A 21,515-nucleotide genomic window follows, 5' to 3' on the forward strand; every position below is an offset into this window, starting at 1 on the left:
ATGTAGCTTGAACCCCTGGATACAGCCAAGCCTGAAGCCAGAGATACCTCTTGGACTTCCATATTTGTGGCCATATTCTACTTTGAGTTGGGTATTCTCTCACTTGCACCCACAAGAGCCCTGCCTAATGCAGAGATGAGTCCCTGCAAGTGGGGTTTGGAATTGGCAGGCAATACAATGAGGATTTGGCTGAGAACAGAGGAGATGCCAGACAGTGAAAGTGGCCTTTCATTTTCTCAGAGGACAACGGGGCTTGGTAAGTGGGCAGATTTTTCCTATTTGTGTTTTGGGACTCAATCCAGTTCATTTCTGTGTGTCGGGGGAATCAAATGTGACGTAGTTAAAGTGCATTGACCATATTTCACAGCCTTTGGGACAGTCCCTAAGAGTCTCAGACCATGCTAACTCTCTGACAGCAGAAAGGGAAAGTTCCACATAGCCTCACCAAAGCGATGACTTCTTCCCCCAGCAATCTCTATGAAGATACAAAAACTGATCTTTCCATTTTAAAAGGAACTAATAGTGGGATGCCAGAAGAGCTAGAGCTCGGAGGAATCCCTATTTCCCAGGTCTTTATCAAACACCTCTGTCTATATACTCCCTTCTGCCAAAAAGCTGTCATTTCCCTCTGTTTAAAAAGACATCCATTAGAATGAACCCCACACCATCACCCCAGCCTACGATTCCAAGGACAGGGACCACAAGGCATGCTAAGAGACTTACTACTAAGAGACAGAAACTTCAAAACGAGGTTGGACTCAAGAACCATGCCACTGTATGATGGCTGGTCTTAGTAGCCAGGTCACTGAATTCCCAGAAATTGAATAGGCTGGCCTCCCTCTGAGATTTCAAGGCAGTGCTATTTCCACAGATTCACCAAGCCCTGCAAACAGGCTTGTGATTGATTGTTCAACCCCTAAGGCAATCCCCAGGCCCCCAAACTTGCACTAAAAGAAAATGGGCTACAGTTCTCCAGCACTTCTTCCTGAACTTTATGGGTAAATTCAAGGGAAAGATTACAGGAAGTCACATTTCAGCCTGCCTCTAGCCCAAGCCCCAATGCAGCATGATCAGCAATAAATCGGACACTGCATTTTCATCCCCATCTGGCTTGTGTCTAACCCACAACTGATTCAGAATTTGGAAGAAGGTAGGTAATTAAGCTCTGCCTCAAACCCCAATACCAGGGAGTTGGTACTTTATCCTGCAGGCTTTAGGGAACAGTAGGGACTAATCACCAGCTTCAAGTAGGTTTAAGGGAGGTTTAAACCTGGGGAGGGTTTTGTGAAGGGGACTGCGGCAGCACGGTGGATCGGTAGGAAAAGGGTTAAGACTGCAAAAGTGAATGAAAAATTAGTTAGCAACAGCAACAGGAAAGCTCATAAAAGCTTGAACAACAGAGCTGCAACGAATATGAAGAAGCACTGAGGGACACTGAGGTTGTGCAGATGAAAATCTCACCAGTATAGGAAATACAGCAAAAGGCGTACATCCTGTAAGAGAGTGCCGAGATTAAACTTTGTGGACTGTGAATGGATACAAGTCACTCGTTTTGTTTTTGTTGGAGGGAAGGAAGAAGCAGACAGCTGGAATTCTATCTGAAACAGAAGGAAAGGTTTTTTAAATCCCTGTTTGTTTTACACTTGAAAAGGATTTGTCCTGAAAATTGCCAAGCTGTATAGATACTCTTAAGGGATTTTGACATGATATACACAAAAGATGCCTTGGTTAGCTTCCTGAAACGCAGCCCCCTGGGATGCAAGACTGAAGCAGGTGCTCAGGAGACACCAGGTCCACTGCACAAGGTTTTAGGTTAGATAATGAGGCTAATTACATTCTTTCTGGGTTCTTTTTCACCTGGATGAGAGCACAGTGCTAAGCAAGCCAAAAAGGATTCACCTGGCTATGGAAATATACAGACCAGAAAGACTTGAAACGCACTCGTGATTTATAGAAGCTAGAAGCGATTATTACTTGCCCAAAGGAGTTTAACATCGGTCCACTTCCTTCAATATCCCTTCCCTGGCTGGGATTCTATGGAACACTGCATTCCTCTCCACACTTTCTCTCCCCACCTTTGTCACAACCTCATGGAAGTCTCTAAGGAGCTCTACCAGGGTGCTGAATAAACACCCACTGCTCTCTCAGGCAAATGCAAATAGATTGGGCTTAGCAGTTTTAGTTTGTCTGTCACATAGGGTCTATGGGAGGATTAAATGAAATCTTGCGGGGGTACGTGCTTAGTTTAGATCCTGGCATATAATGAGCAGTCACATATGGTGGCTAGCCCCTGCTCCATATAGCATTGAAAAATCTGGCTTTAGCTACAAAAGAACTTAGCAAGAAAACACTTTGTTGTTACAAGTATCTGGTAACCTACCCCTAATTTCACTCTAGTCTGTACTGTTCCTCTGTTGATGCTTCTCCAGAATTCATATGTGAGAAGAATTTAGGCACATAGGTGCTTAAATTAAAATCAAAAACAAACAAACAAACAAACAAAACCTTGATGGTAAGCAAAACACCACCCAAGCATGCGTTGGCTAAGCCCAAGATTATTATTCACTAGCACACTTAGGCTTCCAACCCTTTACAAAGGGTAGAAATTATTTCTCATCATCAGTAGGAAGACTTAAAGTTCTTTCCCAGAAACAGCTTAGAGTTCTTTCCCCGACTTGGCCAGCTGCACTTGAATTCAGGGTTTCCGCCCTAGAAAGAATGTGATTGTGTCCAAGTGGAATGAGTCACTGAATTCTAAGCAGAGAAGCTGTCATCTCTCTAAGAGGAGCAGTGGAGAGTTCCATTTTTATCGTAAAAGAGTGCTCAAAGTGGACTAGGAAGACAGCCATCCCATATCACATCCCCTCCTCCAGGCCTTGCAGCTCAGAGAGGAAGGGAAGAACTGACCAGAAAGAAAGAACATTTGAACACTGGCAACAGGCCACTTGGCCTCGTGGATCTACCAAGTAATCCTGGCCAAGAGAAAAGTCCTTGAGTAATTGTGTGGAACATGGAGCCCCTCGGGAATGTGCACGAAATGCTTGTTGGCTGTCTGTTGAGAGCCCGAAGCCGCACCAAGGCCTATGGCCCTGCTTGCCGCTGACAGCCTACCTCCACCTTCTTGGGACACTATCTATAAACTATGCTCTTGCTTCTGAGACTCTTCACCATCTCCCCAGCATCCGCCATGTGAAAATGAGTTTCTGTTGAGTAGTTTGCTGGAAGACTGAAGTTTTCAGGTGGACTTTTGAATATGTGAATCACCTAAGCTTTTTTTTTTTTTAATATCATCTGAGGATGAGTCCATTTAATTTTGTCAATTTAATTTTAGTTATGTGCTTCCACATAATACTTCATCGAATCATCATACCTACCTTGAGAAAGGTCAAGTCAATCATAGTAACTCCATTGGATGAAATCATATAACAGGCATGTGAAGAACACCCTCTAGAAGGCAAGCTGCCCTGCCGGGTGCTTTGGGAAATAGAAAGCTGAGTAACACGTGGTCTCCACTCTCTAGCAGCTTTTAATCAAGAGGAAAGACAAAGCAAAGTGGGTTATGAAAAGCTTTGGGTTATGTTCCGTACACTCATGGAAAAACATTGGAGGATTGTATACAGAAGCAGGACACAATCGTAACTGTATTTTAGAGAGCCCCCCCTGCCTGCAGGATGGAGAACGGATTTAAAGGGGGCAAGCAAGTCAAAAACATGTTAGGCTACTACAATAGTCCAGGCGAGATACAAAGGAGTCTCAACCTAGTGCACAGAATGCAGAGGGAATGCAGAGAATGCATTAAAAGATTTTAATCAGGGAAAATTAGTAGGACTGATGGCAAATGATCGATTGATGAGGAATGCTGAGGGAATGTGAAAAGGAACATCCCACCTAAGCCTTCAGCAGCTGGGCGGGAAGCAGTGACATTCACCCTAGGAGAACACGGCAGAGATGGACAGGGGCACAGAGGCTGGGCCAGAATAAAGGAGTGTGGGAAGCCCTCAAGGAACAATGACACAATGAAGGAGGGTAGACAACACACAGCAGCATTATAGCGGACAAGGTTGGGAAAGCAGACTAGGACTGTGAATGCCAAGCATGGAGTTTAGACTTAATTCAATGAGCAACGGAGGCTTTTTAGCAGTAGAACAAGATTATAGCAGTTCTCTTGGAAAACTAAACTGCTCAACGAAAAGACTCAGATTCCCAAAGGTTAAATAGTAAACACCTAGTTAGCGTCAGCGGTGAATCTAATATGCAGGTGTTTGGACTCCTGGTCTGTTCCTTCAGAGGAGGAAGTTTTCTGGCTTCTCAGAATTCTAAGTACACACTCCTCTCCCCACGAAGTCTTTGCCCTTATTGACTCCTCCAGCCTTTACATTCAGCTTGGGCCCGACATTCAGCAGGCCAAGAGGATGGATGGCTACTTCCCCTATTTCTTCAGTCCACTATTTATTAGATTGTTCTAATCACAAATACTCAAAAAATACCCATAATTGCTAAATGTAGATAATGGTCATGCTCTTTAAGACTCCTTCAAAGGTAGGAATTTAATGGGAATTAAAAGCATGTGGAGTATTGTGGAAATAACAAAATGACTTCCAAACACAAGTTAGTATTATAATAAGAAAACAAGAGTAAGAAATAGATTTTACTAAAGTTTTACGCTGTGCTAGCAATTATTTCAGACATCATTTTGTCTTCACAAACAGCTACCTGATAGGTAAGGAGACTCAACAAACCTAGTCTCCTCACAGACACATGGCACAGTCAGAATTTAAGGACAGATCCAACTCCAGACATTCAGCTTTTAAATAGTCTGCTATTCTTGGGGCAGGGGAGGGCGCCTGGGTGGCTCAGTCACCTAAGTGTCTGACTTCAGCTCAGGTCATGCTCTCATGGTTCATGAGTTCGGGCCCCCAATCGGTCTCTCTGCTGTCAATGCACAGAGCCTGCTCCAGATCCTCTGTCCCCATCTCTCTCTGCCCCTCCTTCACTAGGGCACTCTCTCTCTCTCTCTCTCTCTCTCTCTCAAAAATAAATAAAAACATTTAAATAGTCTGCTATTCTGCCCTTGTCAATCATTTGCTAGAGAAAGTTCAAAAGGAGCTAGAAAGAGCAAGAGAGCTTATTTCTGTACAAGGACGACGAGCAGTGATTTTCTTGTGGCTGTGGAGGCCATTATAGCAGATAGTTGCCTGTTACCCAGAGCCACAGTGAGAACCCACCACCTCCGATAACGTTCTCACTGCAATCTTCCCTGCTATCTGGAAGAACAGGATTCTGTTACACTGGAAATAAAGATCTCGGAGGAGAACAGAATGAGAGGGGAGTGGGCTGCCATTCATGTCGCTTATTTTAAATAAGCTCTTTGATGAGGCACCTGGGCGGCTCAGTCGGTTGAACATCATCTGACTCTTGTTTTTGGCTCAGGTCACGATCTCACTGTTTGTGGGACTGAGACCTGCGTCGGGACAGCCTGCTTGGGATTCTCTCTCTCCCTCTCTCAAAATAAATAAAGAAACTTTAAAATAAATAAATAAATAAATAAATAAATAAACAAACAAACAAACAAACAAACACTGTGAGGAACAAAGATAACCGGGAAATTCAAGTCAACAAACGCCAACTGAGCACACATGCTTTATGCACACCTGGGCTTGCATGCATGTATGTGCTGGCACAGAACTTGAGGGGGAAGGACTGGAAAAGCAAACAGCCAGAGTCAACACGAAGCAGTGGGCTTTCCTGTTAACTTCTCAGGGCTGTTATATTCATGACATCAAATGCTGTGTGTTGGCTCTTTCATTTTACCAAGGCCCTTGGGTAGATTTTTTTTCTTTATGAATGGCATTATTTGCTAAAGCAAATTTAATCAAGAAGTTCCCATGGGAGCAAAATGATGAGCTTTTTAAGCGCACATTTTGTAATTTAACGTTGCCCCTACATCTCTCTTTACCATGTTCATTCATGACCAGGCAATGAACTTTAAATCCACTCCTTTCATAATCCATCTCTAGAGAGGAATGAAGGTTGGGTTTAATGAGAGGTAAGGCTCAAAGGAGAAAGCTCCTCCACTGGATTAAGCATTCATGCTAGCTGGGAAGGAATTATGGAGAAAAGGAGCCATAAGAAATACCTAATCAAGCGGGGCACCTGGCTGGCTCAGTCGGTTGAGCGTCTGACCTCGGCTCAGGTTCATGAGTTCGAGCCCTGCATCAGGCTCTGTGCTGACAGCTCGGAGCCTGGAGCCAGCTTCTGATTCTGTGTCTCCCTATCTCTCTGTTCCTCCCCTGTTCACACTCTCGCTCTCTCTCTTTCCCTCTCTCAAAAATAAATAAACACTTAAAAAAATAATAAAATTTAAAAAAATAAAGCAACATGATAAATCCCAACAATGTGCCAACCCTTAGAATATTTTTTTTTAGGTAGAGATGAAGACTTAAAGGTAGCTTATTCCAGGATACTCAAACCTAAAAGAAAAATTATTTATTGACATAACAGAATTATCTAAGATCATATGAACAATGTTCATTTTTTTAAGTGAGACACAGATCTTTAACAGAAAAATGAAAGAATTATTATCATCAGTATGTCAAATGAGTTGTTAAAAAAAATAAAAAACATTCGGTCTAGGAATCACCAAAGATACTATAAAAAATGATTTACAATACCTCTTCCTTCCCTGCTTTTTCTATAAATAGTACTTTTACATTGGAAAGTTGGAAGGATTTACTATAGAATCATAGATCTGGAAAGAACCTGTCTAAAAATCCACTTTCTTCTAAACAGTAATGATTGCAGACCAGGCAAAACTCATTCCTATTTAACCTTTTCTTAGGAGACTCAGAAAAGGAGATACTACAGTCTTGAAAATGCCTATCAGTCTATTCCCAACAACCTTGAAAGATCATTTTTAACTCTAGCGTGAGACCATTAAAAACTCAATAATCAGCTTTCAGAAAAGACATTTTTCCTAAATATTATCTTTGGAAAATATTTTTCTTTTTTACCTTCCTCTTCCGGTTTAAAAAATACAAATTAAGGTATTTGTAACCTATTTTTCTAAAGAAAAAAGAAAAAAATTTTTTAGGTAAGTAAAGAGGCCAGCCAGTCCAAAGAAGAGCTTGAGAAAGACTCAGACAAGCATCAGTCTGGCTCCAAGGAGACCCTGTGTCTGCAGGAAGCAAATTAGGAAAGGACTAACTCACCTGGTGAATCACCACAGCTAATCTGCATCTGGAAATGGCAATGCAGGAATACTTAACACTCCTGTGCCTGATCTACAGTCAGGACCTTCAGCCTTAGACTTGAAAAAAACCCTCCACAGCCCAGCTTCTTTGCATCGGAGAAGAAGAAACACGAAGAGAAACCTCCCACTCTTCAGTGCCTCAGTGTGAGGCGATGCATGTTCGCTAAACTTAGTGTGAGTGTCATTTCGCGATATGCACTTCTATCAAATCATTATGTCGGATGCAGAAAACTAAGACAGTGGTACGTGTCAATTACATCTCAATGAATAAACAAATAAATAAATAGAACTGCGCTTCACCAAAATAGGTATTTCAAGAATCTTAACAATAGAAAAATTATAATATGAATAATAATTTTTAAAAAACCAGAAGACAGGGAAAGCTGGAGGACACGTGCTCGTTTTCTAATCTGCAGAGCCTGGAATCCATCAATACTGTCTAAAATTTGACTCTGTAGTTTTAAGAAATGACTACATTCAATTTTTTTTTTTTTTTTAGCAAGTTTCCCTGACAGCCAATTTTCCTTACAGTAAACATTTATCTCAGCTCCTGCCCCCCTTCCCGTGCCCGCTGTCTCTGACGGCGCGAGAAGCTTGGCAGGCTGGAAGTCGCCCCAGAAGGAGCCCTCAGTGAACGAGGGGCAGGGGCCGATGGATAATACTGGGCAGAAGGAAGATTCTCAGTTGTGTCCGCAGTCTTTCAGAACCTGCCCGATTTCTCACAGTCCCGGTCCACTCGTTCTGCATGTTTCGTTGGTTTTTCTGCCTCTTTGCCTCCTTTCCCCCACTGTCTCCCCATGCTCCTGGGATCATACTTCAAAAAAACAACTTGTACTCAGGGTGTCTGGGTGGCTCAGTCAGTTAAGTGTCCGACTTCAGCTCAGGTCATGATCTCACGGTTCAGTTCGTGAGTTTGGACCCCACGTCCGGTCTGGCACTGTTGTTGGCAGCTCAGAGCCTGGAGCCTGCTTTGGATTCTGTGTCTCCCTCTCCCTCTCCCTCTGCCCCTTCTCCACTTGTACTCTGTCTCTCTCTCTCTCTCTCTCTCAAAAAAAAAATAAATAAATAAAACTTAAAAAAAAAAAAAAACCTACTTGTACTCAAACCCTTGTCTCAGGTTCAGCTTTTGGGAGAAGCCACTTGTATGGGTCTGCTCAGGTGGCCACAACAAAATAACTACAGACTGGGGTGGCTTCAACAACAGAGATTTACTTTCTCACAGCTCTGGAGGCTAGAAGTCCAAGATCAAGGTGCCATGAGGGTTGGTTGTTGGAAAGGCTTTTTTTCCTGGCTTGAAGATGGCTGCCTTCCTGCTGTGTCCTCACATGGCCTCTGCTCTGTGCACAGGGAGAGAAAGAAATCTTTTGTGTCTCTTCCTCTTCTTAAAAGGACATTAGTCCTATTGGATTAAGGCTTCACCCTTATGACCTTATTCAACTTCCTCACAGACTTCATTTCCAAATATAGTCACATTGAGGGTTAGAGTTTAAATATATGAATTAGGGTTTGGAGAAGGCACAGTTCAGTCCCTAACCACATTCTAAGACCGGATCTCACAGGGAGGAGACATGTGCTCCATGCTGCTCCCACAGGAACTCTCCATCAGAAGTAAAAGAGCTGCTTAACTTGAATTGGTAGAGGGTCAGGTGAGATGTCCCACTGTCTGCCTACAAGGCTTACCCGAGCTTCCTCAGAGATCACCTTCAGGAGCCACAAGTGAAGATTCAGGATGGCAGGGAACCATGGCTTACAGATCTCCAGCCCTTCTTACCATCTCAGTGAGAGGAGTAGCATCCAGGGAGTGACAATGACAGGAATAACAGGCTATCAATGTACTCTCACCGAAGAGACGAGGTGGCAATTTCTCAAAAGAAAGCCAAGAATAGAAACTTAGGCTTCAATCCAAGCCCCAAATACCCAATAAATGGAGGATATAGTTCAAAATATCATGGTACCTATATATTCTTTTTCTCCTATGTGACAAAGTCACATTTTCCTCTTTTGCATAACACTAATAAATAATGACACGTAATTTCGAGGTTATGGTGCATACATGAGATTGCAGCTATTTAAGTGCTTGGTCCAGTTCCTGAGCTGGGGGCATCACTCAACAAGCATGACTTCTCTTTCCCCTTCCACAAAGATGGGTATCCTTCTCCCCCGCTGCACAGGAAACCGGGACTAGGACTGGTCTCTGGCTTAGCCTGAATATCTCATTCACAGGTGTTTTATTGTTGTCACTACCAGTTTTTAAAAACCACCTCTAGGTTCTTGTGTTTCAGATCAAATGTTGTCAAAATGAAAACAAATGAAATGAAAAATGTCCTTTCCCATGGACTTCTTAAACTTCCTGATTTCTACTAAAATGAAATTTGGGATACAAAGCTATCCTTTACCTGATTTGGGGGAGAAATCAAGTCTACTTCAAGTGTGTATCAGTGTGATTGCCCTACCTGGGTCCTGGATTGAACCAAGGGCTGTGTCTACTTTCAGACCTTAGGGTGGGGGTGGGTCAGGTAACACCTGTCATCAGAGAAGAGCCCTGCTTCACAGGGAAGATGAGGCACAGAAAGAAGAGAGGCTGACTCCTATTTTAGATGGAACAGAATTATCTCTACTGCTTCTCCTCTAACTTAGTTAATAGGGATCTCTGTTTCTATAAGTCAATCTCATTTTCTTTCTTTCTCTCTTTCTTTCTTTCTTTCTTTCTTTCTTTCTTTCTTTCAGAGAGAGAGACAGAGTGAGAGAGGGGCACAGGGACAGGGAGAGGGAAAGAGAGATTCCCAGGCAGGCTCCACACCCAGCTCAGAGCCCCACACGGGGCTCAATCTCATGACCCTGGGATCATGACCTGAGCCAAAATCCAGAGTCAGATGCTTAACTGACTGAGCCACCCGGGTGCCCTAGTCAATCTCATTTTTTAGTTGATCTGTTAGCATCCAAAGAATGTCTCTTTTTCCTTTCCTATTTCCATGCTTCAAATTCCCATCCCGTAGTGATTTCTCTCCTCCACCTCCCCATACAACCATGTATTTCTCATACATCGCTCTCACTCTCCAAAGCCCACACTTGCCTTTTCTTTTCTTCCTATCGGCTTTGCTACACCAAAGCCATTCCAGGACTAGGCTGTCTCTGTGATGCCTTAGTGACAATATAGTGAAAATCTCCATGACAGCTGACTCCCTGGATGACACACAGATCTTAACTGATGTTTGGTATTCCGTTCACACTGTGCTTGGGGCCTCACTGAAAGGGTCTCTAGCTTTTAGAAGAGTGTTCTTTGGCAATCTCCACAAACACCTTGAACTTTCACCCTCCTCACTTCTCTAAAATGAGCAAGAGGAAACTCTTGTGATCCTAATGGAAGAATAACTTAGGCCTGGTAACGATAAACAAATTCCCCGCACCGTCTGACCAGACAAAATATGCGACCCTGACTTGTGACAGTAGCCTGGGTGCTCCTGGCTCCTAGCAGCCCCCTCCCCTGGTGCCTGCTTGCTGACTTCCCTGGCTGTGAACTGGGACCACACCCTCACAGCTCACAGCAAACCGGAAGCAAGGGGAACCACTATGTGAAATGGGGTGAGAGCCCCACGCCACCAGAAAGTCTCAATGCCAGACTGCCAGCTTCGGCCCCGATGACATCCTGTGCTTTTGTCCACTGGGTGACTTGAATTCTCTCCATGTCTAATGGACGGACCACAGATACCATCTGCCCCATGCTCTCACCCAGTGAAAGAATTTTGCATGAACATTCCAGAAGCTTAGTCACCCAACTTCTGCTAGACTATTTCTAGAAGGCCTTGAGGGACAATGGGGACAGAGCCTGCTCCCTTTTTCACATCTCATTTTGATCTCTTCTTCTGCAAGCTGAACAAATAGACGTGGGTCTTTCCCTCACTCCAAGGTATACATGTTTTGTGAGTCCTGAACTCCTGGTTGCTCTATTCTTATTACCCTTGGGTTTCAAAGCTCGTTTCAAAACCAAAGGTGTTCACAACTCCAGCTAATATTATTGATAATATTACCGATACAGTATTACAGATACATTATTATTTGTCTCCATAGTGACAGGCAAACTCCAGGGGCTTCACAAGTGATTATTGACTATTCCTCATCACACACTGGGACACACGTTAGCCCCTATCTAGCTTCCGCTTTCTGATTTTTCTCAAATAGCTGGGCAGGGACTGAAAAAAAAGTCACACTCATTTTCTTGCAAAATCAAAACACGCCTTAAAAATGTCAGATTTCCCAGGAACTGTGTTTTTGTTTTGTTTTGTTTTTTTTTAATTTACTATTACACCATTCCTGAAAAAGAATCATCAGCAAGAACTAAGGAGCACTGAAATTTAATTCAACAAGGACTGGAGGGAAATACATGTTAAAATATGTGGAAAAATCTGTGTGACATAATGAGTCAGACACTACCAAGAATCACATTGAGTGGAGTAAACATGGAAACCAAACATTTTTAGAAGTTTGATTCTGTGTCCATGAGCTAAAATGCAGCTACACAAGTTGATCTTAACGAAAGCAGCAGACCTAAGCCCGTGTCCTTCTTCCTATATTAAGTGGGCAAATACTGGACTCTGGGACGTCTTTATACCTTAGAACCACTGCATAGCAGGCTGAGAATGGGAGGGGCGGGGGAGGAGGCAAGAAGGAAGGAAAAATAGGAAGGATTAAAATCAGCAACAGAACTAACCAGACCTGCTTGCCTCATACAAATGGCATTTCTGCCAAGAGAACAGAAAATGATGATAGAGCGTTTCCTTTTCGATAATCCATCTATCAACTGCCTCTGTTGTGTAGTCACTGTAATGATTTATGCTGTAATTAGTACAACCTTCCCTAGCTATATTCTCTAATGTGAATTTGCAACAAAGAACATAATGTAAATACCCTAAAATAAGAAGGTTCTATGAGACGTAAGCACACAGCCAAAGTTACCATTGCGCACAGAGAAATAAAAAGACAGAAGAACCACTGTTTTCTCACTTCAGAGCGTGCAGGTTTTACACAGGGAGGGAGGGAGAGTGATCTGTGGGTTTGTGCTGTTTTTGTTTTGTTTTGTTTTCCAGAAGATAGCATCTGCTGAGAGCCTTTTAAAAATGGAAAGGAAAGCCAGAGCAGGTTTAGCCCGGACAACATGAAGAGCCGTTTTTCCTGAATCACAAACAGCAGCAGATAAAAAGGAGAAAAGTAACTAAAGGTCATCGCACACTCACGACCTTCTGAGTTTGAGGCTTTCCTTTTTCCTTTGGCCACTACGCCGAGACCCATTTACATGTTGTTTTCTTTGTCGAATCAAGAAAAACAGGCAAGCGAAAAGCGATGATTTTCCAGAAGCCCTGCTTGTTTAGTGTCATGGGAATTTGAGGTTGTTGTCTGGTACATTTGGAATGATCTTTAGGGTAACAGTAAAACCTCTACAATGTTTACGAATTTTATTTTCTAGTTTGGTGTTTCTACCATCCTCACTCTTCCAGATGACTTTCAGGCACACCTGGCCCCCTTCCCTGCTTACCTGAAAGTATAATGTTCTAATGTTCTAATGTTCACTGTCCAGGATGCAGCCTTGCATTAATCCGAGAATCCTATGAGCAGAGAAATTTTAAAACATAAAGGAAGCAGGGTTTTTCTCAAAGTCTTATTAATCATATTTTGAAAGGAGTCACCTGGGTGGCTCAGTCGGTTGTGCATCTGACTTCAGCTCAGGTCATGATCTCAGGGTTCTTGAGATTGAGCTCTGCATCAGGCTCTCTGCTGTCAGCCAGGAGCCCATTTTGGATCCTCTGTCCCCCTCTCTCTCTGCCCCTCCCCCACTCATGCTCGCTCTCTCTCTCTCTCTCTCTGTCTCAAAAACAAAAAAAATAAACATTTTAATTAAAAATTGTATTTTGAAAGGGATAAAAGACTTGGCAAAATTTTCTTATTTTCTGGTCAAGTAAAAGGCAGGTCTTCGAAACATCAGATAAAATGTATTCAATTTACATCTACTGTGTGCCCAGAACTATAACCAGGCACTGTAAGAGATGTGGCCTTTTAAAACTACAAGACATGGTCTTTGCTCCTACATAGTTAAAAATGTAACTGAAAAAAATTATAGAATAATGAAAAGGCAGCAGGAAGAAGGGAAGTCTCAGGAGGAATAGAAAGTCCAGCAAGACCTTGAACCATTAGGATTCCTGGACAGCTACAGAGAGGGCTGTGGCCTGGGAACAGTGCGATTAAAAGCAGGAGGGAGGGAACGCTGTGAGTTTTCAGGAGTACCCGGTAAAGCTAAGAGGAAGCAAGCAGAGATAGACAATTAACATGTTAAAAGACAGCTTCCATTACTTTAATTCCAGGAAGGTGTCATTCTTCTGCTCACTAAGGCATCGGATGCTTTGAATAGATGTTTTATTTATTTTTTTCTCATTTACCTCAAGTTCTATTTCCTTTAAGGTACAAATTCTTGGGGTGGGGGCGTTGTTTGGTTGGCTGGTTGGGTTTGGGATGGCAAACTGCCTGCAGGGCCAGAAGTAGAGCTTCCTCATAAGCAAAGTGTGACCTCTTTTCCTGCGGAAACCACATGTCCTCACAGGTCCTCACACGGCCCGCCTGCCCACCCTTACTGCCCTGGGGAATCATTATTGGGAGGTGGGGGTAGGGCTAAGACAGCATGAGAGCCAGATGGACTGGGTTTGAATTTTTCCATTTTAGGGATTTGGTGGGGATTTGCTTGTCAGGATTTTATAAAAGGTAACGTTCTATGAATAACTTCAACTCCATTGGAAATGGAAATAATGCCAAAACCCATACCTGGAGAGAAGGACAATATTTAGTTCATTAAGCTTTGATAACATCCGTGGAACAATCTCCTTCTTTCTTAAGGCAGTTTATCTCTGAGGAGGCATCCTGCTTTTCTGTGTTCAAGTTAGAGCCTGCAGATTATGGCAACACTGTTGCTTCTGTTGTTCAGCTTTGAAATTCAAATTCCCTTTCAATTCTCTTCCTTTAGTGGAGCCAATGTTCAGGTACAGCTGTGAAACAACCTGAAGACAAACAAGGGGGAGGGATTTCTAAATGACAATAGATACTATTTACTGTCCTTCTGTGTCAGATCTCTGCCGAGTGCTTTACCTGCATTATCTCACTTAATCCTGCCCACCACCCTAGGAGGTAGGCATTACAATCCTCACTTTATAAATGAGGAAACTGACGCTTCTGGAGAGGCTGGATGTTTTCCAAAGTCACATTGTAACAAATGGTGGAGCTAGGATTCAAGGCCTGCCCTAGGCCACCATGCCAATTTCAATATGGAGGGTGGGGGAAGGAAAAGGGAAGAAGGGCCCCAAGGGGTATGAAATTGACACTTAAGGGAGGCGCTGAAAAGGTGGCACTGGTGTGAAAACAGGTGGCTGAAGAAGAATTACAATCAGAGTTTATGACTGGTGAGAGATACAGTACAGACGAATGATACCCAGAAAGTTAAATGCTTGGTCTCAGCCAGAAATCATTTGAGCCCCTAAATTCTCTACTCTTATAAATTATCTGAGTGGGATCTGCTCTGCATGGCTACAGATGAGCTGGGGAGAGAGGCCTTCTCAGAGAAGCCAAAAGACTAGAAACCGAGGGTGTTGCCCAAGGAGAAATTGTCTCCATTTTTACACGGGGGTGGAGCCAACCTCCTATGTGGAAGTAAGATCACTAGAAGAACCAAGGAGCAGACCATCTTCAAAGCACATTAAATACCTGGAATATGTTGTCATTTTTTAGACCAACAGTGTTGAGAAGAAACCATTTAGAAAGATGATAATTTAAATGTAACAGCATGCTTTTTTGGTACATTAAACTGGGATGGTGCTGGGCCAGTATGTGGATTTAGGCAACTCTGCTGAAGTACTTAGGGTCTTCCCTAAAACCCTAAGAAGAAGTATCTTTCACCATCATAGGATGTTCAGGGACATGCAAAAAGGTTCTAGCCACATTTCCGTAAGAAAGGATTTGAACAGTGACAACGATATTCATGTACATTAAATATGTCTGCTGGAGAAGTCCAGGGAAAAACAGATGCTTTAGAGAAAAGCACTGTTAATGAAAGGCTGGTGTGATGAGTGAGACTTAGCACAAGCCCTGACTACTCAAAGGGAAGGTGCCAGCAGGTACAGTGCAAGGCAATAAACTGACACCCACCCTTTAAAACTCAGTCTCTGGGGGTGCCTGGGTGGCTTGGTCGGTTAAGCGTCTGACTTCGGCTCGGGTCGTGATCTCACGGTCCATGAGTTCGAGCCCCGCGTCAGGCTCTGTGCTGACAGCCTGGAGCCTGTTTCAGATTCTGTGTCTCCCTCTTTCTCTGCCCCTCCCCTGTTCATGCTCTGTCTCTCTCTGTCTCAAAAATAAATAAACGTTAAAAAATAAATAAATAAATAAATAAATAAATAAATAAATAAAACAAAAAAAACTCAGTCTCTGGATGGCACGTAAGGCCTTGAACCCAAGCGAAAGGAATTCAGTAAAGAACATCTGGGTATCTCTGTCTCTTGGGATCCAGGACTCAGAATTTCAGCACAATCCATAGTCTTAGATATCTGCTCTCATTACTAGTGCCATTCAAACCCCAGGGAAACTTCACATTCTGGCCCTGTCTTTGAAAGACACAACAACTGTATCCAAATGCCATGAAGGTTGTATGGTCTATGCCACTGCCAGTTTCAGTGATTGACAATGCTTCAGAGCACAGGGAGGATTCAAGCAGCCCAAGTATTTAAGTAAGGGAAAAACAAATTAAAAAACGTGTCATAATCCTCTCTGATACTATGAAATAATGGATTCTTGCATAATAAAGCATATCGTTTCCCACTGCTACTAAGCATCCGTTGTCTTCCTTTTCTTCATGTTCCAAGTTGAGGTTCTGGAGACACTGGCAAATTAGCACACCACCATTCACAACAGTTGCATGTGGAAGATGAGGGACTTCCTTCCGTATTCAATAGTTCGTGTTACTCTTAAATTATGCATATTTAAGTTTATACTCTTAAGCTACACATAGAGATCCAGACATGACATGCATGAAGCAAAATATCATTTCTTTACGCCCAGCAAGTAGATGGACATTGAACACTAGAAGTAATAATAGTTTTATTTTTATGGTCATATTTAAATGATTTAATTTATATTCAGAAAATTTTAATGCCAGCTCTATTTAAAAGATTCACTGCAATGTATGATAGCCATTAATTCCAATTGGAATTTTATCTCCTAATTTCAGTACATCTTTTTTAATATTTCAGAAAAAAAATTGTCCTTTTGAAAATATGAAAAGAGTTTTTTCAGGGTTTACATTTATTTTCATTTATTTTTTAAATGTGTTCAAATCTTTTACATTGTTAGTAAAACTATATTTTATCTTTTTGTACTTTAGATCACCGAGGTTCAAAACAAGCTAAAATCATGATAGAAAATATAAAACAAATTCAGAAACATTAAAAGGCTGAAATTTAAAATAGAAGAATTGTTGTAATAAAGAGATATTTGTCAAAATAAAAGGATAAGAGGGATGCCTGGGTGGCTCAAGTCAGTTAAGCATCCGATTCTTGACTTCAGCTCAGGTCATGATCTCATGGTTCATGAGTTTGAGCCCCAAGTCCAGCTCTGCTCAGACAGTGAGGACTCTGCTTGGGATTCTCCATCTCTCTCTCTCTCTCTCTCTCTCTCTCTCTCTCTCTGCCCCTCTCCCACTTGTGCTCATGCCACTCTCTCTCTCTCTCTTTCTCTCAAAATAAATAAATAAAAACTTTAATATAAAATAAAAGGATAAGATACATTTTATATAACATGTTCATTTGATTTATACTCTTAAGTCTTTAGACTTCTATATGTTAGTCTCCATTTTTACTCTTCCTCTGGGCCACAAAAATGATGGGAGGAGGACTGCTATGCACCCTAAAAAGGAGAGAAACATATAGAAAGACTTTTTTTTTTAATGTGCAGAGTTGTATTTCTAAGACCCTAAGCCTCTCTGCTGTGCAAATTTTGCCAGAAGAACTTGGTAAAATAATGGAAATAGCTGTATCTCTTGGAGTCTCTCTCATGAGACAGCTCCCACACACCCGCATGGCCAAGAACGGAGGGAGGGGCTCTAGAAGGAAGGGCCTTTTACTGTTGACCAAAGGGTGAGATGAGCAAGTCCCAGGGGTCAGGAGGCAGAATTCCCGGCCATGGCAACTCCAAGGATAAATGCTCCAGCTCATGAGAGGTCAAGGCCAAGTCTTGCATGCCAAGTAGAGACACAGAGGCCACTCTACTGGACCAGAGAGGCCAGGACAGCTGGATTCCCAGCAACAGCTGGGACTGGCAGCAGGCAGAGCACAAGGACAGCAGCCCCCCAGGCAGTGACTGTATTACAAGGGTCCCTCTCCTCCTCTGTCTTCTGGACGATTCCCTGAGCAATACAATAATCATGACACATCAGGGCTTGCCTCTTGAAAGAAATGGCTGTTAATCCATAGCACCAGAGGATTACTACCAGGAAAGTCACCTGGGTCAGGTGACTCCCATAAGCTGGTGAAATCTAGGAAATATTCAGGTTCTATACACATAGATGAAACTATTTTACATTAAATATTATTAATATATCACAATATCCCAAGGCTGGTCCTCAAGTAATGTAAACCTTAAAAATAAAGACATTATTAAGCAAGATTAATCCATTAAAATTTTTTCCTGAATAAAATAAAATACTATTTTGAGATACATAGTTAAAAATCTGGGCTTTTCAACTTTTTAAAATATGTTTTATTAAGAAATCAAAAAGTCTCAAAAGACAATTTGGTTGGTTAGGTTTTTTAAGACATGACAGATACGTTTTACTCTTTTAGGCTGTAAACGTCACAGGCACTACTTAACCAAAAGGAATAAACACACTTGAGAGAGATGCTGCATGCTCTAAATCAAACACAGCAAAGAAAAAGCAATGGGAAAGGATCCTTCCCCAGAGAACCATAAAATGTGTTATGCCTTGTCGGGGCAGGGGCTGGGGGCGGGGGTGATTCTATTCTTTTGCACCATTCCCTTAAAAATAAACTGGGAACTTCCCTCTCTGCCTGGGATTTTTGCCTCTGGGAGACAATTCCAGTTGAGAACTTGTGTCCAGTCATGAATGAAAGTGTGAGAACTTTCTAGAATAATATGTTCTGTCATTTCCATTTCACAAAGAAGCTTTAACTCCCTCAGCCACATTTAGGTCTGTCCAGTGACGCTGGAGGTCCATGAAGGAGGTGGCTTTTCCCAGATGGGTCCACCCTAAGCACATGAAGGGAACTGAAATAGACACAATCAGTGGAATTGTCTGCATGGTTACTATTTCTCCCCTGTTACAAAGGAGTATTTTTGTCAGACCATTTAAATAGGCATAATATTTATCACACATGTTAGCTCTCCTAGAACATTTTAAAAGGACTCTTCCAACCTTTTGGAAGACCAAAAGGTCTTCCTGACCTCCTTTAAACAATGATGCCTCTCTACCTAATCCTTAAGAGACAGAAAACAGAGATTCAGAGACATTGCCATATACTCAGGGTAGGCTAATAAATCCCAGTCTGCAAATACAAAGAAGCCATCTGTCACCTGTGAGAGCTGGAAGCCAAAGGGACATGAGCTATCACAATCCACTGACGTTGAAGTCCAAACCACAAGGCAGCCTGAGTAAACTGGGGACTCAAGGCCACCCTGGAAGGGCAGCCACACTTGAAGCCCAGGTGACATTTCCTCCAACAGCGTCAGAAACACATGCTGAAGTCTCCACTGAGGATCCAGTAGGGTTCTGTATTAGGGCTCTCCAGAGAAACGAAACCAACTGCTACACACACACGCGCACACACACGCACACACAGAGCGATTCATTTTAAGTCATTGGCTCAAGTGATGGTAGGAACTGGCAGGTCCAGGACGGACTGGGAAGTTCCAGCAGGAGTTGATATTGCAGTCTCGAGGTCACAGACAGACTGCCAGCAGAATTCCTTTCTCTTCCAGGACCTCGGTGCCTTCTCAAAAGCCCTTCAATTAATTGAACGAGGCCCACCCATATCGTGGAGGTTAATCTGCCTTACTCTAAGTGCACTGATCGAAATGTTAATCACATCTAAAAGATACTTTCACAGCCAGTATTTAGACTCGTGTTTGGCCAAACAACTGGGCCCCATGTAGGCAGGTTGACACACAAAATTAACCTCCACAGGTTCCAGCAAGCCTGGGCTCCCCGCCAAGATGCTCCAAGCTCTGCAACCCATTTGCCAGGTCACTTAGCAAGGGAGCTAATCCATCCTGCACAAGGACAAAGTCACCCCCCACGCCCCCTGGCACCATCCCAAACACAGGCAAGGATCCCAGAGCCCCAGACAGTGCTCAGCCGCCTCAAATCCCAAGGGCAGGTTTCTCCTCCTCAGAGCACAACACCCTGTCTGAACATGGAAAATGGGGTTCTTCTATCCCGTACCCATGCACAGACCCCAACAGGAGACTCTCCCTTCACAACTGCTTTGAACAAGAGTTGAACTGAACAATCAATGCAGTCACACAATCTACCCATCACTTTTAGTCTCTCAAACGTCCAAACAAGACAGTCTTAAATATTTATAAAGCACTCAGATCCCTGGATTGCTTAAAAACTGAGCACTTTCAGCATCCCAACACTTACACATACTAGCAAATATGTTCACTTACTCTCTAAGCCTACTCTAAGTTTTAGAAGTCAAGCCTTTCCCTACTGTTTTTGATAACAGAAATGACAGCAGAGTGAAAACACTGATAGAAGAAGATCCATCTCAGGCTTAGAAGCCACCGTGTGAAACGGGTCCAGGCAGCCACAGGGCTCATCAGGAGGCAGAGAACAAAAAACAAAACAAGAGGGAAAGCACAGAGCTCGCATTGCCTTAGAGCCGGAATCACTTTCACACACACAGGCTTCATGAAGAGTTCTGGAGGCTAAGGGAGAGGAATGTTGGTCAGCAGAGTGAAAAAAAATATGAACAGCATCACCACAAGGGATTACATTTTCCAAATTCTTAGTCATTCTCCAGCAAGACAACTGCAAGCCACTGTAGCATCATAATATGAGTTACTGCAGATCCTGGTAGCACGAGAGAAATTAAATTAGTCCCTCCATTCTTAGCACAATAGATTATTCACAGGGTAATGGACAGTTGCATCACCCAAGGAGCCTTGTTTTAAACAGGGAAGTGGCCATCATTTCTGCTTCTTGCTGTCTCTCCCCTAAGAGGGAAGCTGAACAGCAGGAACAGCTAATGTTGTGTACCTTATTATCATCATCGGTAACTAACGTCTACCGAGCATTAAGGGGACGCTAAGTGCCTAGGAGAGACTGACACGGCCAAGAGGGCCCTCTGCCTAATTTTGGCCCCCAAACATCAGCAAAGACCAACCACCAAAATCCATAGCAAAAGGATACAGCAGACTTGCCTCATCAAACTGAAAACTGCCTGATTACACAACAGGAAAAAGAAGTGGCCAGAAAAGAACTTGAAAGAGGAAAGCTGATTTTTAGAAATGTGTCATTTCTTTCCTTTACCCACTGACCTCTGCTGTAGGACGTTTTTAACAAAGGGATAATTATTTACAAAAATGGCCCAAGGCATGCTAGCGAAAAGACCTGAAAATTATTAAAGATTCCTTGCGGGACAGAGGAGGTTTTGATTTCTGACGAAGGAAAAAGTTCTTCATCGTTCAAGTTGTAGTTAGAGTCCCTCGTAAAACCGAAAACTTCTAATAACCCTGTTGCCACATCTTGAATTTGACAAACAAAGGAAATTTCCTTAAAACAAACGGGAAATCCGCATTCCTGTTTTATAGTGGATCATTTTGGCCTGAGTCAAATCCCTTTCATACTAACCATGTGACTTTAAACAACTCACTTAACTTTTGTATCTCAGTTTCTTCATTTGTAACATGGAGATAACAATGAAACCAGACTCGAAGTGTTACTGGGAGGGTTGCATGAAATCACACAACTGCCTAGCCTAGAACCTGGCACCTAGTAGGTACTCAGTGAATGTTAACCATAATTGTATCGGAAAAGAGCGTTTTGCAAGCTGTCAGGTATGACACAAACGCGGGTCACCTTCCATGGCATGAACGGTCACAGAATCAGCTTGTAACTGCTTCCAAATTACATGTTTCCCTTCTGTAAACAGACCCACGGGACAAAATGTGTCCCATCGTGGTGAGTTTCCTGTCTGGCCAGAGGAGGCTGAAGTAACAAGGG

The 21,515-nt window shown here is 42.8% G+C and overlaps 1 long non-coding RNA gene across 11 annotated transcripts in view; it reads right to left on the reverse strand.

The window, feature by feature from the left end:
- The window catches only part of LOC122213853, a 140,989-nt gene that overhangs the window by 68,764 nt on the left and 50,710 nt on the right, over window positions 1–21,515 (reverse strand). For 5 of the 11 annotated variants that reach the window (XR_006199662.1, XR_006199674.1, XR_006199669.1 and 2 more), the window contains 3 exons: window positions 14,057–14,289; window positions 12,780–12,849; window positions 8,439–9,113 (listed from right to left, as the gene is read on the reverse strand). This is a non-coding gene — a long non-coding RNA (uncharacterized LOC122213853). Of the gene's footprint in view, window positions 1–8,438; window positions 9,114–12,779; window positions 12,850–13,063; window positions 13,104–14,056; window positions 14,290–21,515 lie in introns of those variants that run through there. The other 6 variants (XR_006199655.1, XR_006199661.1, XR_006199663.1 and 3 more) reach the window with 5 other exon arrangements.

This window comes from Panthera leo, chromosome A1 (assembly GCF_018350215.1).
Source record: "Panthera leo isolate Ple1 chromosome A1, P.leo_Ple1_pat1.1, whole genome shotgun sequence".
NCBI lineage: Eukaryota > Metazoa > Chordata > Mammalia > Carnivora > Felidae > Panthera > Panthera leo.